Source organism: Oncorhynchus kisutch, linkage group LG11 (assembly GCF_002021735.2).
Source record: "Oncorhynchus kisutch isolate 150728-3 linkage group LG11, Okis_V2, whole genome shotgun sequence".
In the NCBI taxonomy this organism is placed as follows: Eukaryota; Metazoa; Chordata; class Actinopteri; order Salmoniformes; family Salmonidae; genus Oncorhynchus; species Oncorhynchus kisutch.
This window is the reverse complement of record NC_034184.2, coordinates 61,848,049-61,861,829: the sequence shown is the minus strand read 5'-3', so window position 1 is coordinate 61,861,829 and position 13,781 is coordinate 61,848,049. Positions and strand designations below refer to the sequence as shown.

Below are 13,781 nucleotides of genomic sequence, written 5' to 3'. Positions count from 1 at the left end.
ATCTGAAGTTATTTGGATTTTTACAAATAATCTTTGAAAGAAAGGGACATTTCTTTTTTTCCCTGAGTTTATTTATACGTACATATTCTTATCCCATCCCCTTATATTTGTGTGTATTATGAAGTCATTGTGAATGTTAGATATTACTGCACTGTCGGAACTAGAAGCACAAGTATTTCGCTACACTCGCATTAACATCTGCTAACCATGTGTATGTGACTAATAAAATTTGATTTGCTTTCATTCTTATCCAATTCTGGAGTGCATATTGAAGATAGTGGAAGAACTGTCCACATTTACTTTGTCAGCCAACAAGATGATTAGGCCTAACGAACAGCACTAGCCTATGTCAATCTACTATCCCCCATAGTACAAAAGTTATTCTGTTCTATTCTGTGTCAGAAATAAACAGGGACAGTTGTGAGATGTGATAAATCACAAATTAATACAACTAGCATCACAAAACTTTTTTTATGCAATGAGGCTGACCAACAGATCTGAACGTTTAGCTTAAAATGTTGATAAACTATTAGGCAATTTTTTCACATTATAAGCGCAGCAATGCACACAAGGTAGTAGGCCACAAGCACAAATGTTATTTTCTTCTACGCCCATTTTAAGTGGATTGATGTGCTTAAGTTTTGTTATTTGGCCACCTTAGTTGTGATACAAACCTTAGGAAAACATATAGGCCTATGGGCTAGGCTACATTAGGTGTGCGACTATGATTCTAAAAAATAGTTTCTTGCCTTACGCTGGGCATCATTCACAAGTGATATGTAATTCACCAATGACCCATCAGACTATTCTTGATTTAATATTGTATTTACATATATGTGTGAAATTTGTTTTGATTTAGAATGGACCATTATTATGTACTTGTCTCGAAACAGGGGCAGGGGAAAAAAATAAATGTAATCTACGCACCTAAATAGCGAATGGAGGACGCTTTTCCCGTGGTTCGTTTTCATGCCAGCCAGGTAGGCTATACTCCTGTTGTAAAGAGAAGCAATGTGCTTAGTATTAGGAAAGTTAAGAAAATAAATATAGTAGGCCTAGCCTATAGAAAGCTGATGGGATCATCGATTTAATAGAGGCCATCACACACCGTTTTCTCGCGCAATTGCATAGCCTATAGAAATGTAGCGCAACATGAGCTCTAAGTGTTTGATTAGATTTTCGATAACATTTGCATTGATGTGAGAATGATTAGAGACAATAGAGTGCTCAGTACCAGGCAGTTAGCAAGTTTGGTAGGCTACTAATTAATGACCAGCAGCATCAGAGCTTGGAGAAGGCTAATTAACGTGAATAAACGGTCATGTGGAATTTGACTACCTTCAAGACTAGTGAACGCCGGCAATACGGTCACCACATCAGCCCTAGTTGCACCTTGTGCTGGGGACAATAAAAGGCCACTCTAAAATGTGCAGTTGTCACAACACAATGCCATAGATGTCATGTTGATGGAGCGTACAATTGGCATTGCTGACTGCAATAATTTCTACCAGACCTGTTGCCAGAGAATTGAATGTTAATTCAAGTTGCCTCCAACATCGTTTTAGAGAATTTGGCAGTACGTCCAACCAGCCTCAACTGCAGACCACATGTATGGCGTTGTGTAGGGGAGCGGTTTGCGGATGTCAGCTTTGTGAAAAGAGTGCCCCATGGTGGAGGTGGGATTATGGTATTGGCAGGCATATGCTACGGACAACAAACACAATTGCATTTTATCGATGGCAATTTCAATGCACAGAGATACCGTGATGAGACCCCATTGTTGTTCCATCACGTTTCAGCATGATAATGCACGGCACCATGTCGCAAGGATCTTCACACAATTCCTGGAACCTGAAAATGACCCAGTCCTTCCATGGCCTGAATACTCAGACTTGTCACCCATGGAGCATGTTTGGGTTGCTCTGGATCGACATGTACAACAGCGTGTTCCATCTCTCCAATATCCAGCAACTTCACACAGCCATTGAAGAGGAATGGGACAACATTCCACAGACCACAATCAACAGCCTGATCAACTCGATGCTAACTTGATATACAAATATATTTATTTTTTATAATATGCAAAGGAGATGTCGCATTGCATGAGGCAAATGGTCACACCAGATACTGACTAGTTTTCTGATCCACACCCCTGCCTTTTAAAAAAAGGTATCTGTGAACTATTCCCAGTCATGTGAAATCTATAGATTAGGGCCTAATGAATTGATTGATTGATTTCCTTATATGAACTCAGTTTTATCTTTTTTTAATTGTTGCATGTTGAGTTCATAGTTTTGTTTGGTATAGCAAAGGATATGAACAAATGTAGACACGTCGATCTTACTTTGATCTCAAAACAAGCGTGTCTACTCACGACCGCTCATGCTGTAAAAACAGTCCAGTTCAAAGTGGCACAGATCCATATATGTATAGGTTTACCTTGACGGATAAAGTACTGAGCCAATTCAAATCCAGAAGGAAAGCGGAAAGGAAAATAAACAAAGAGTGACAAGAAGTCTTGATAAGAACTCAAGAGGGAGGTGTTTGACTTTCGCTTTTTCTTCTGTATGACGAAAGCAATACTCAATAAAGTAGCTTATGTCGAGTGTTCCATCAGCCGTGTCGGTAGTGCATTGATATTGTTACACAACGCTCAGTCATGACTGATCATTTCACAATGGGGCTGCTTGATTTCCTCCAGTGGAGCCAAAGAAAACAAACCATAGCTCTGAGATCACAACTGCAGAGTGGAGATATGTTCCTACAGCACCCCGGCGTGTTCTTGGATAAGCGGCAGAGAAGGTCTACGGCAGAGAAGCTCCTAAACATACAGACACAACGTATTTCTCTAAATCAAACATGTTCGGTTTCCAACACCTTTCCGGCCCTCCGATGAAGTAAACTAGACTTTCTCAGCTGGATTGTGAATCAAATATGACAGTATGTGCTAGTGGCTGGGGTGGGTAGATGAGAACAGGGTCAGCAGGTGAATAACTATCACCTTTAGAAAGGTCAACTGTCTTAGGTAGGCAGGACTTCATAGTTTTGCTTGACTCTGAAGATTTTATCAAAAAGCTAACAAATCAATTAGATCCTAAATAGCTGCGTTCACTTATAAGTCACTGATCTTCTTTGGATGGTTAGCCTTACCATGTAACAATAAAACCTAAATGTTTTTCCGTCAAATCAAGTCTAATTACAGTGCCTTCAGAAAGTATTCACACCTTTACTTTTTCCACATTTTGTTGTTTTACAGCCTGATCTACACACAATACCCCATAATGTCAGTGGAATTTTGTTTGTAGAACATTCTCGAAATTCATTAAAAAAATGGAAATCTGAAATGTGTCAAGTCAATAAGTATTCAATCCCTTTGTTATTGCAAGCCTAAATAAGTTCAGGAGTAAAAATGTGCTTTTCAAATCACACAATAAGTTGCATGTTCAATAATAGTGATTAACAAGATTTTTGAATGACTACCCCATCTTTATACCCCACACATATCAAGTAGTGAATTAAGGACAGATTCAACCACAAAGACCAGGGAAGTTTTTCAATGCCTCGCAAAGGGCACCGATTGGTAGAAAAAGCAGACGCTGAATATCCCTTTAAACATGGTGAAGTTATTAATTAGGCTTTGGATGGTGTATCAATACACCCAGTCAATACAAAGATAAAGGCGTCCTTCCTACTCAGTTGCCGGAGAGAAAGGAAACTGCTCAGGGATTTCACCATGATTTTAAAACAGTTACAGAGTGTAATGGTTGTGATATGAGAAAACTGAGGATGGATCAACAACATTGCAGTTACTGCACAATATTAACCTAAATGACAGAATGAAAAAAGGAAGCCTGTACAGAATAAAACATTATCCAAACATGCTTCCTGTTTGCAAGAAGGTACATAAGTAATACTGCAAAAAAATATATGTTTTTGTCCTGAATACAAATACAATCCAAAACATCACGGAGTACCCCTCTTTATATTTTCAAGCATGGTGGTGGCTGCCTCATGTTATGGTTATGCTTGTCATCGGCAAGTACTAGGGAGCTTTTTTTAGGATAAAAATAAACAGAACACAGCTAAGCACAGGCAAAATCAGGAGACCCTGGTTCAGTATTCTTTCCAACAGACACTGGGAGACAAAATCAGCTTCCAGCAGGACAATAATCTAAAACACAAGACCAAATCTACACAGGAGTTGCTTACCAAGATGACATTTAATGTTCCTAAATGGCCTAGTTACAGTTTTGACTTAAATCTGCTTGAAAATCTGTGGTAAGACTTGAAGGGCTTTATAACATTAATCCAACTTGACAGAGCTTGAATATATATTTTTTTATAAATGGGCATATTGTACAATCCAGATGTGCAAAAAGACTCACAGCTGTAATTGCTGCCAAAGGTGTTTCTAACATGTCTCAAGGACTGAATACTTACAGTTGAAGTTGGAAGATTACATACACTTATGTTGGAGTCATTAAAACTCGTTTTTTAACCACTCCACAAATGTATTATTAACAAACTATAGTTTGGCAAGTCGGTTAGGACATCTACTTTGTGCATGACACAAGTCATTTTTCCAACAATTGTTTACAGACAGATTATTTCACTTATAATTCACTGTATCACAAATCCAGTGGGTCAGAAGTTTTCATACACCAATTTGACTGTGCCTTTAAACAGGTTGGAAAATTCAGGAAATTATGTCATGGCTTTAGAAGCTTCTGATAGGCTAATTGACATCATTTTAGTCAATTGGAGGTGCACCTGTGGATGTATTTCAAGGCCTACCTTCAAACTCAGTGCCTCTTTGCTTGACATCATGGGAAAATCAAAAGAAATCAGCCAAGACCTCAGAAAATACAATTGTAAACCTCCACAAATGTGGTTCATCCTTAGCAGCAATTTCCAAACACCTGAAGGTACCACGTTCATCTTACAAACAATAGAACGCAAGTATAAACACCATGGGACCACACAGCCGTCATACCGCTCAGGAAGGAGACGCGTTCTGTCTCCTAGAGATAAACGTACTTTGGTGAGAAAAGTGCAAATCAATCACAGAAAAACAGCAAAGGACCTTGTGAAGATGCTGGAGGAAGCAGGTACAAAGTATCTATACCCACAATAAAACAACCTGAAAGGCCGCTCAGCAAGGAAGAAGCCACTGCTCCAAAACCGCATAGAAAAGCCAGACTATGGTTTGCAACTGCACATGGGGACAAAGCTCGTACTTTTTGGAGAAATGTCCTCTGGTCTGATGAAATAAAAATACAACTGTTTGGCCATAATGACCATTGTTATGTTTGGAGGAAAAAGGGGAGGCTTGCAAGCCAAAGAACACCATCCCAACTGTGAAGCACAGGGGTGGCAGCATCATGTTGTGGGGGTGCTTTGCTGCAGGAGGGACTGGTGCACTTCACAAAATAGATGGCTTCATGAGGAAGGGAAATGATGTGGATATATTGAAGCAACATCTCAAGACATCAGTCAGGAAGTTAAAGCTTGGTTGCAAATGGGTCTTCCAAATGGACAATGACCCCAAGTATGCTTCCAAAGTTGTGGAAAATGGCTTAAGGACAACAAAGTCAAGCCCTGACCTCAATCCTATAGAAAATTTGTGGGCAGAACTGAAAAAGCGTGTGCGAGCAAGGTGGCCTTCAAACCTGACTCAGTTACACCAGCTCTATCAGGAGGAATGTGGAAGGCTACCCGAAACGTTTGACCCAAGTTAAACAATTTAAAGGCAATGCTACCAAATACAAATTGAGTGTATGTTGTCTTCTGACCCACTGGGAATGTGATGTGACTGGGAAATCTGAAATAAATCATTCTCTCTACTATTATTCTGACATTTCACATTATTAAAATAAAGTGGTGATCCTAACTGACCTAAAACAGGGAATTTTTACTCGGATTAAATGTCAGGAATTGTGAAAAACTGAGTTTGAATGTATTTGGCTATGGTGTATGTAAACTTCCGACTTCAACTGCATCTAATCAAGATAGTGTTTTATATTTCATTCATTTTCAATAAATGTTAGAATTTTTCTTCAGCTTCCAGAGTATTTTGTGTAGATTGTTGACCAAAAATTCAAATGAAATCCAATTTAAACCCAGTTTGTAACAAAATATGATGGAAAAAAAGTCAAGGGTGCAATACTTTCTGAAGGAACTGTAAATAGGTCTTAATTACACAGCCCAGTCCAGTATGCGTCAGAAGGGATATGAACATACGACAGCTGACAGGAAAGCTTACTTATGGGTAAGATTTACACAGAACCATTTAATTATGAAATTACTTCAATAGTGGGTCCCACTATGACATGTTTATGGATGTGTGTGCGTGTGCATACCGGTAGACTGGTCTTAGTGTACTAGCAGTGCAGTGTTTTTAAAGAAATTTTTTATTTGATATAAGACAACACATTGTGGGCTAGTAATAGATACCTTTTTTATAGTATTCCTTACTCACTATGCCAATCCCATTAGATCAGGAGACTGCCATGAGATGCAATGTAGTGCGAGTGTGTCAGCAGCTATGGATGACAGATGTAAACCTGCATGGGAGAGCTAAGGAGACACATCCTTCCTGCCATAGACCTGACAGTTTTATTAGCCTACAGCTTCATTGCGTTTTGGTACACCAGCAGAAGTACATTCATTTCCAACAGAACCCTGCGTTTGCCTTGCAGCACTACATTGTAGTGCAGTTGCAGTGCATCGTGTGGTGCACATGTTGAACTTTTGTTGCACGCTGCATGTGATTGAGGCGTTACACACCAACAGCGTCATTCATATCAAATCAAATTGTATTGGTCACATACACATGGTTAGCAGATGTTATTGCGAGTGTAGCGAAATGCTTGTGCAAAATGGTACGCTGCATCATCTTGATATGTGTGCAACAGAAGTTCAACATTTACCTTCTGCTACCAATTTGACGCATATGTTTGATTAATCCAATGTATAGACGGGTTGGCAGACAACCTCGCAAAAACAATGTGCGCGTGCTTCCACGGAGCAGAAGTCAGCCTGTTGTTGTGATTCTGTATGTCCAGATTGCTAGCAAGAAAGACAAGAAACTAACATGTGGCGAACCATAAGTGGCTCGTTTCAGCTTGTTATTGATATCATGTCTTGTTTTGAGGTGTTTTGACAGATTTCTCATGTCACAGAACTCACTGCAACTGCCTCTGCAAAGCAATATTGCAAGGCAAACGAAGCGTTCCATTGGAAATGCATGTACTTCTGTGTACCAAACGCAATGACGTTGTAGGTGTGATCAATGGGTTAGAACCTGGGGAAAAATAGTTTACTGTAAGAGCAATTTTGGCATTTTGAGGAAATAACTGGTTTAGTTAGAAAAATGAGTTTACAACATAACGGAAAATGTTGCACTCAAAAAATGAATGAAAGCGCATACCTCGTTACCCCTGACCAAACCCCCACACACACAGCCTCTGATTGTTCAATGGTTTAGTGACAAGTACACCCAAAAAGTTCATAATAAAAAGTACAGTTGATAGGATGGGTGTACCAAATTTTTTAAAAACGTCAAAAAAAATGGGCTAAGTGACCTTGCGACGTACCCCCCTACCTATATCACATTCGCAAAAAAATTACTGTACTTTGATGTCACATGGCTTTAGCCATCATTCATTTTTTTTTACTCTAAAAAGTCAGCTCACGTCTTTAGTTAAATGTTGTCTACAGTGGGGTGCCAAAATGTATCTTATACCAACGTTTTGAATGGGCATATTCATCTTTATCGAAAATACCATTAAAGTAACAAAATCAATTCAGTCATTCCCATTATTAGCTGAGTAGCATTGCTAGCTAAACCAGAGACATGGAGGCTAAACCTTTCCGTTACAACCTGTATCGTGCCAAGTGACAGCATAGCCTGCTGCTAGCTAACATTGCCTGTCAAGTCCTAACCAATGTGAATTTCAGTTTTAGAAGACAGCTCGCTAACAAAAACACTATTTTGGGCTAAACAATGGTATTTTCACATATTTACAAACAGTACAGGTATTTTATCCACTTCCTGCTTAGTTTAGTAGCTAGACTTCTTACCCCGACTCACCTCCCGCTGCCTGGTGTGTGGACGTGCTGTGGATGCGCGTGCGTAAAATGTTTCATATTTCTCATGATGGCTCGACCAGAGAAGGAAAAGGAAGCGAGACATCCCACTCCCTCAATTTATGTGGTTCATGTACTTTCAATGAACTAAGCAGACCAGACCCAGCTGCGAATGCATTGGTACCTATGGGAGATTCACCCTATTAAGCAGACCGGGAGTGACCATTTCTTTCAATGTTATATACGTTATTTATAATGAGGAATACCTGGAGAAAATCGTATCTCTCTGAAATGAAAATAGACGGCTCTCACTTAAGTAAAATATATATTTTATCCGACGTTTCTTGAACGCTTGAAAAAAAAGTGACCCTCACCTATACCCAAAATAATGATTCAAACATATACAGCCTAAATGCGAAATGTATAGGCATGTTGTTGAAGTGCTGTTGTTGATGTAATGTTGAAATGCTGAGCGATCCTGCCAGCCTGTCGCGCATCACAATATATTTTTTTAAATGGCCTAAATAATTCATTTTCATTACCTCTTAGACTACCTGGCACGCTCCTGGCTCATTTAGAGTTCGTATGTTGTTTAATAGCCTGTTGAAATGTTGAACGTCAATTAAAGAATAATTACTTCTCAAGCAGAGTACATTTTTTGTCTCCTCTTGGCCGTCTATGGAAGGTTGTAGCGCAGCCTCTGAATGTCAGAGACAAACCAAATATATCCCATATGCATCGGAGTCACGTCTTTCCCCAGCATTTTACAGCTTGCTTCTAGCATAAAGCATTGCAGACTAAAACAACGTTATACAACGCTTTATATAATCAGGTCCACTTATTATTATTTTAAAAAATCTTACATTAACAAGGGCTTTATCCATTTTCTTTAACAAAAGCCACACTACCTCCACATACACCCTCAATTCGAGACCTGATTTTAACTTAACACAACCAAGCTCTTCACTGACACTGAGGTATTTAAGGAGCGGTGACTGAATGAATTGGCTGATAAAAACTATGGATAGTAGACTATAATTTTGTCTGTCAAACAGGTAGACCTACCGCTTATTTCTTGAATAGGAAGACAAAGGCTCCAACACAAAGCCCTATTGTTGTTAGTAGCCTAAAGTCAAATTAAAATGAAGACTGTTAAAATTAATTAGATCTTCTCGAATTAGCCTACTTTCAGCACCCACGCACTGTCCAGATATCCCTCTAGTGGTGTGGGGGGCTGTGCTTTGGCAAAGTGGGTGGGGTTATATCCTTCCTGTTTGGCCCTGTCCGGGGGTATCATCGGCTGGGGCCACAGTGTCTCCTAACCCCTCCTGTCTCAGCCTCCAGTATTTATGCTGCAGTAGTTTATGTGTCGGGGGGCTAGGGTCAGTTTGTTATATCTGGAGTACTTCTCCTGTCTTATCCGGTGTCCTGTGTGAATTTAAGTATGCTCTCTCTAATTCTCTCTTTCTTTCTCTCTCTCGGAGGACCTGAGCCCTAGGACCATGCCTCAGGACTACCTGGCATGATGGCTCCTTGCTGTCCCCAATCCACCTGGCCGTTTTGCTGCTCCAGTTTCAACTGTTCTGCCTGCGGCTATGGAATCCTGACCTGTTCACCGGACGTGCTACCTGTCCCAGACCTGCTGTTTTCAACTCTCTAGAGACAGCAGGAGTGGTAGAGATACTCTTAATGATCGGCTATGAAAAGCCAACTGACATTTACTCCTGAGGTGCTGACTTGCTGCACCCTCGACAACTACTGTGATTATTATTATTTGACCATGCTGCTCATTTATGAACATTTGAACATCTTGGCCATGTTCTGTTATAATGTCCACCCGGCACAGCCAGAAGAGGACTGGCCACCCCTCATAGCCTGGTTCCTCTCTAGGTTTCTTCCTAGGTTTTGGCCTTTCTATGGAGTTTTTCCTAGCCACTGTGCTTCTACACCTGCATTGCTTGCTGTTTGGGGTTTTAGGCTGGGTTTCTGTACAGCACTTTGAGATATCAGCTGATATACCAAAGGCTATATAAATACATTTGATTTGTCCATCTCCACTGCTTCCACTTCATAGTCATGTATGTAAATTACTTGAATATTGCTTATTGTGAGGTCAATAACTCTGATAAATAGCTTCATTTTGGCTAACAAAACATTGTTTTCATTCAAATTAATTATAGCAGTAGCAAGGTTACCTCCGGTCCTCCTTTTCATCTTCATGCTCTCCCTCTCAACCTGAGCCGGTCAAGTAGGCCTAGTCCGCGCGCACAGAGATTGCATTTTTTTGGACAAATTGACTTTCCTGCTGAAGTGCCACTATAGTCACAAAATGGTTTATGTCAGTAAGAGCAGGGGCAGGCCAGGGCTCACGTTTGGGAACACCTATCCATTGCAGTGTGTAATGCAGTGTAGCCTAGTTTTATATGCACCATCCCAGAAGCGCCAAAACTCGGGAAGGAAGTACATTTTCTTAGAAATCTAACTTTGCCCTGTGCTTCTCCGAGCATGCTCTTCGTATAGCCTAGGCCTATAAACTATATTATAGGCCAGCCTTTCTCAAACCTTTTGTCCCAGGGACACCACAGAGGTGTCAAAGTGTTTTCAACAGCCAGCCTGTTGCGATATTTAGATTTTTTTGCAGCAAGAGAGGAGAAGCTGGTCTCACATAAATAGGTAGAATGAAAGAGGATTAAGGTCTTCACTGCCATCTCGCAAAATTGCAGGTATTCTCCGCAGCTGAACAGCCAGAATGTGGACAGGCGCATCTCATTAAAACGAATCCGCAGGCCTTGGTCACAGGACAGCTCCAATAGTTTATCATCAAGAACCGGTGACAAACTGAGTCTCTTCCGTGTTGGTGAACGGATTACGTATCCACTGCTTTCCCGGGCGTGGATCAGATTGTGAAGGGAAGTAATCCTCGAATATGAGCAGAGTTTTGCTCAGATGTCACCCAATCAATTTTCACATGTGATTCAAAATAACTCTATCCACTCGGTATCTCTAGATGCCCAGTTTTGTCACTTACACGTACCTGCATGAATAGCAGCAGAGACCGGATAAAAAAGGTCCCATCATAATAATGTTCAGCTATGTACCAGTTCAGAACACCAGAATATTTCACCTGCAGTTGTATTTTGAGGGAACTCTTTGCAACAAAGAAATTCACATATGTTGCGAATATATACAAGAAGCTGGCATTTGAAACGTCAATCTCATCTAATTGGACTGCAAACCAATTTGATGTGCGGGCTCAGTCTAATTCAATATCATCTGACATATCCTGGATTTTACACCGACAGTGTCCTTGGAAAGTGGGATTTCAATTATCTTTGTAGCAGCAGTTGGGCATAAAACCTCTCGGCAAGCATCCCAGATTGAGGGAACGACCAGTTTTTCAACTATAATGAAAAGCGCCTGGCACATGGAAATGTTATGAAAGAGTGAGTATGAAGCCTTCCATAAACTCTGGTATATCTGTTAAATTATTGCGCAGCATTTTTGTTTGGTTGGTCATCTCTTTTTTGAGATGTAGATGCTTTGTTTCTAAAAGTCTGTGCATTTTTTATGGCTTCATAGCCTCATTGCCGAGGCAAGTCTGACATATAATACAGACCGGTTTTTGTGAGCAGCTCTTATTTAAAACAAATCCAGGGAGAGAGAGCACGACTTCCACCGAAGTGGGTTCCTCTCCTTGTTCGGGCGGCGTTCGACGGTTGACGTCACCAGTCTTCTAACCATCGCTGATCCACCTTTCATTTTCCATTTGTTATGTCTTGTTTTCCCGCACACCTGAAAATAGCTGTGCAGCAAAGCTCCCCATCCAACCTGATAGAGCTTGAGAGGATTTGCAGAGAAGAATGGGAGAAACTCCCAAAATACAGGTGTGCCAAGCTTGTAGCATCATAACCAAGAAGACTCGAGGCTGTAATCGCTGCCAAAGGTGCTTTGACAAAGTACTGAGTAAAGGGTGTGAATACTTATGTAAATTTGATATATATATATTTTTTATAAATGAGCAAAAAAACGTTTTTGCTTTGTCATTATTTGGTATTGTGTTTAGATTGATGTAGTGGGGAGGGGGTTCTGAATACTTTCCGAAGGCACTGTAGCTAGCTAGTAAAATGATTTACAGTTGCTGATGTTTCACGTTTGCTGACAATTTACAAACGCAAGGCTTGTCGCATAGCAAATTAGCAGGCACTAGGCTAACTAGCTAGCCATCTCCAGTCATGAGCTGATGTTTGCTGGTAAGATAGCTAGCTGTTTAGATCGCTAGCTAGCGAGACAAGCTACCTAAGTTAGCAAACAGAAAAATGATTATATTTTAGATTCAAAGTAGTCACTCTTTGCCTTGATGACAGCTTTGCACTCTTGGCATTCTCTCAACCAGCTTCACCTGGAATGCTTTTCCAACAGTCTTGAATGAGTTCCCACATATGCTGAGCACTTGTTGGCTGCTTTTTCTTCATTCTGCGGTCCAACTCAACCAAAACCATCTCAAATGGGTTGAGGTCGGGTGATTGTGGATGCCAAGTCATCTGATGCAGCACTTCATCACTCTCCTTCTTCGTCAAATAGTCCTTACACAGCCTGAAGGTGTGTTGGGTCATTGCCTGTTGAAAAACAAATGATAGTCCCACGAAGCGCAAACCAGATGGGATGGCTTATCGCTGCAGAATACTGTGGTAGCCATGCTGGTTAACTGTGCCTTGAATTCTAAATAAATCAGTGTCACCAGCAAAGCACCTCCACACGATCACACCACACATGCAGAGATCATCCGTTCACCTACTCTGCATCTCACAAAGACACGACAGTTGGAACCAAAAACCTCAAATTTGGACTTATCAGACCAGGACAGATTTCCACCGGTCTAATGTCCATTGCTCGTGTTTCTTGGCCCAAGCAAGTCTCTTCTTCTTGTTGGTGTCCTTTAGCAATGGTTTCTTTGCAGCAATTCGACCATGAAGGCTTGATTCACGCAGTCTCCTCTGAACAGTTGATGTTGACATGTGTCTGTTACTTGAACTATGTGAAGCATGTATTTGGGCTGCAATTAATGAGGCTAGTAACACTAAATTAACTTATCCTCTGCAGCAGGAGTAACTCTGGGTCTTCCTTTCCTGTGGCGGTCCTTGTGAGAGCCAGTTTCATCATAGCGCTTGATGGTTTTTACGACTGCACTTAAAGAAACCTTCAAAGTTCTTGACATTTTCCACATTGACTGCCTTCATGTCTTAAAGTAATGATGGACTGTCATTTCTCTTTGCTTATTTGAGCTGTTATTGCCTTAAATGGACTTGGTATTTTACCAAATAGGGCTATCTTCTGTATACCACCCCTACCTTGTCACAACACAACTGATTGGCTCAAACGCATTAAGGAAAGAAATTCCACAAATTAACTTTTAACAAGGCACACCTGTTAATCGAAATGCATTCCAGGTGACTACCTCATGAAGCTGGTTGAGAGAAAGCCAAGAGTATGCAAAACTGACAAGGCAAAGGGTGGCTACTTTGAAGAATCTCAAATATAAAAATATATTTTGATTTGTTTAACCCTTTTTTAGTTACTATATGATTCCATATGTGTTATTTCATAGTTTTGATGTCTTCATTGTTATTCTACAATGTAGAAAATAATTACAAATAAAGAAAAACGCTTGAACAAGTCAGTGTCTCCAAACTTTC

At 40.4% G+C, this 13,781-nt stretch overlaps 1 protein-coding gene across 6 annotated transcripts in view; it reads right to left on the bottom strand.

Annotated features, from left to right (window-relative positions):
* The window catches only part of LOC109899456 (anion exchange protein 2), a 78,732-nt gene extending 70,571 nt beyond the window's left edge, over positions 1 to 8,161 (bottom strand). For 4 of the 6 annotated variants that reach the window (XM_031836037.1, XM_031836042.1, XM_031836036.1 and 1 more), the window contains exon 1: positions 8,083 to 8,154. The gene's annotated coding sequence lies outside the window, so the exon portion shown is untranslated. Of the gene's footprint in view, positions 1 to 8,082 lie in introns of all 6 variants that reach the window. The other 2 variants (XM_031836039.1, XM_031836040.1) reach the window with 2 other exon arrangements.
* Positions 8,162 to 13,781: the final 5,620 nt, after the last annotated feature.